At 42.7% G+C, this 3,263-nt stretch overlaps 1 non-coding gene across 1 annotated transcript; it reads right to left on the reverse strand.

Annotated features, from left to right (window-relative positions):
- Window positions 1–1,026: 1,026 nt before the first annotated feature.
- LOC141610399 (small nucleolar RNA R71) lies at window positions 1,027–1,133 on the reverse strand. Its single transcript, XR_012528310.1, has one exon. It is a non-coding gene; the product is annotated as a small nucleolar RNA R71 (small nucleolar RNA).
- Between the last annotated feature and the right edge of the window lie 2,130 nt (window positions 1,134–3,263).

Raw genomic sequence — 3,263 nt, forward strand, 5'->3', positions numbered from 1 at the left:
TACACTTCATCTTAATCTCGCTTGCTTTTGTTAAATCTTGCAGTTTAAGTTTAAATCAACTCCTTTCATTTTTTTTGACTAGACTAGACTCGTAATTTGACTAAGTAGAAACCCCTCCATCCTTGTGGTTCGACCCCGATTTATACTACTAAATTGGGTTATAAATATTGTTAGTGAAAAGAAACTCAACACTACATACATCTTACTCATCAAATGGCGCCGTTGCCGGGAATGGCGTTAGGTTATATTTAGTTTATTAAGAGTCTTTGCTTTAGTTATATCTCACTTGTTAGTTTGTTTTAGTAGTTGTGTGCTTCGTTGTAGAGTGTGTGATTTCTTGCCCTCCCCTAGTGTGTAAAGATACTAGGAGACTAACGGCTTGTCGAGTGCATGCGTAGAAGGAACCATCAAGCTTTACTCTTCAATTGCGACCCCGAATGGCTTTTTAGGACCTTGAGGACAAGGACCCTTGATAGAGTTCGGAACCTTCCTCAAGCAAACATAGACCAACCAAACCCACACACCCTACAAACCATTGATACCACAACCCCACTTCAACCAAACAACACAATTGAGATTCCTATAGAAAATCCCTTTCACAACTTTTCACTACCTAGCCCACCTCAAACACCACCCCCTCATATACCAAATCAACCACCACAAATGGCTCTACGAGATCACAACCGGCCTAACCATAATGATTCATGTAACCCTATTAATTTTAGCACTTTGGCTCCCAACAACTTTGAGATGCATCCCGCCCAAGTTGGGTTGATCGAGAAAGATTTGTTCGGGGGGCATATTGAAGAAGATGCTCATGCTCACCTATGAAAGTTCAAGAGGAAGGTCTCAATGACGAAGAAGAACGGGGTCTCCAAGGACACTCTAAGGATGATTGTGTTCCCATTCTCTTTGACGGGTAAGGCGGACCGGTGGTTGAATATTCACCCTCCGGATACATTCACAACATGGGACGCTTTAGCTAAGGCATTCATGGCCAAGTACTATCCGTCATCCAAGACCGCCATGCTTCGTAATGAAATTCATACTTTCCAACAAGAAGATGGGGAATCCTTGGGTGAAGCTTGGGATCGATATCAAGACCTTATTGCTAGTTGTCCTCACCATGGGATCCCGGAGTGGTACATCACCCAAATCTTCTTTCAAACATTGTTGCCTAGAACTAAAGAAATGGTAAATGCCTCCGCGGAGGGAGGATTTGATCATTTAGGTGATGAAGAAGGGACGACACTAATCAAGAAGATGGTAGACTCGGAAGCAAATTATGGCTCAAGAGGAAACATGCTTAGGAGAAATGGCAAATTCCCTAAGGAGAACTCTTCTAATATAAATGCCGAGACAAATGCCAAGCTTGATTTTCTCACCAAGCAAGTTGAGAAATTGCAAAGGAACCAAGTTCACCAAGCCACCACCACACATGGTCCACCCATGAAAGAAGTAGCTCAAGTTTTACCTTGCGAGCTTTGTGGAGGGAATGGCCACACTTTTGATATGTGTGCCAACAACTATAATGGTGGGTATGAGGAAAATGTCCAAGATGTTAATGCTTTCCAAAGCTATAACAACAATACAAGACCACCAAGACCACCCTATAACAATCCCAATGTCTAGAACCCAAACACTAACCTCTACCATCCGGGTTTAAAGAACCATCCCAATTTTAGCTACAAGAGTACCAATGTTCAAAACCCACAACATCTTCAACCACAAGCCTCAAATAATCCACCCGGATTTTCTCAACCAAGGGGAGGATACTCCAACCAAAGAAATAACCCCGGAAATCAAAACCAATGGCCAACCAACAATCAAAACAAAAACTATGGAAACCAACCGCAAGGTTACCAAGATTTTGTGGGCAATCAAAACAACCAAGGGTTCTATCAAGGGAATCAAGTGAATCAAGCTAATCAAGGATTTGGGCAAGGGTTTGCTCAAGGGTTTCAAGATCAAGGCCAAGGATCAAATTTCAACAACAATGGTCCTAGAGGAAATTCTCAAGGGAGACAAAACAACAACCAAGGTCCAAACACTCGGTATGACTATGGGTTCCCTTTACCCATAGCCAACCAACCTTATCAAGAACCCCAAGGTGATCCCTCCCAAAAGGAACTTTTAAAGATGATAAAGAACATGCAAATGCAACATAGCCAAGAAATGGCTAATTTTGCAAAGGCAAACCAACAAGAACAAGCAAACTTGAGGGCTACCTTCCTTAAAGATACGAGAGAAATGGAATCTAGGATGGCCTCTCATGCTATGGCTAAACCTCAAAGGCCGCCCGGTGGTCTATTAGCCCAAGGACAAAGTTCCAAGGACGCCTCAAATAACCACCATGCTCATGCGGTAGTTTTGAGGAGTGGTGTATAGCTTGAGGACCCCTACAAAGATCTTGAGGTAGAAGTTGATGGGTATCTCAAGAGGAATAGGATGGAAATGAGTGGTGAAAAGGAAAACCCATCCAGAACACCGTCGGCTAGAGTGAGTGAAGCCAAGAAGGGTAAGAAAGCTTGTGAAGAGTCTTCAAGTGGAAGAATTCAAGTGGAAAAAGATGTTGATGGATATGTGGAAGACCTTCCTTATGAGGAAGAAGCAATTGAAGAAGTGCCTTTGCAACACACCAAAAAGGTAACAAAGAATTCGGTTCCTCCAAAGGTACCTTCTAATTCTTAACTTGTGTCTCATATTCCTTATCCCTCAAGAGCTGTAAAGAGTAGGGAAAACTTTAAATATGCCAAGTTTTGTGATATGCTTGAGAAACTTGAAGTCACCCTACCCTTTACGGAGGTGATTTTGAACATGCCAACTTACTCAAATTTTTTGAAAGATATCTTAACCAAGAAGAGGGTTTTGGGTGACCAAGAGATAGTGGCAATGGAAGAGGCATGTAGTGCTCATATCTGTAACAAGATGCCCACTAAACTCGGTGACCCGGTAAGCTTTTCAATCCCATGTGTAGTTGATGGTGTGTTCCTATATTAAGAGCTCTCTGTGATTTGGGAGCAAATGTGAGTGTCATTCCTTTAAAAGTTGTAAAGAATATTGGCATTCATAACCTTGCTCCCACTACCATGACTCTCCAATTGGCGGATAGGTCCGTCAAGCGCCTATTGGGGGTGCTTGAAGACGTACCCGTCAAAGTTGGAAAGTTTTTAATCCCCGCCGATTTTGTTGTCCTTGATATCCCGGAGGATAGCCATACCCCCATCATCCTAGGTAGGCCATTTTTGGCTACCAGAGGAGTG

The sequence above is a fragment of the Silene latifolia genome, chromosome 10 (assembly GCF_048544455.1).
Source record: "Silene latifolia isolate original U9 population chromosome 10, ASM4854445v1, whole genome shotgun sequence".
Lineage (NCBI taxonomy): Eukaryota > Viridiplantae > Streptophyta > Magnoliopsida > Caryophyllales > Caryophyllaceae > Silene > Silene latifolia.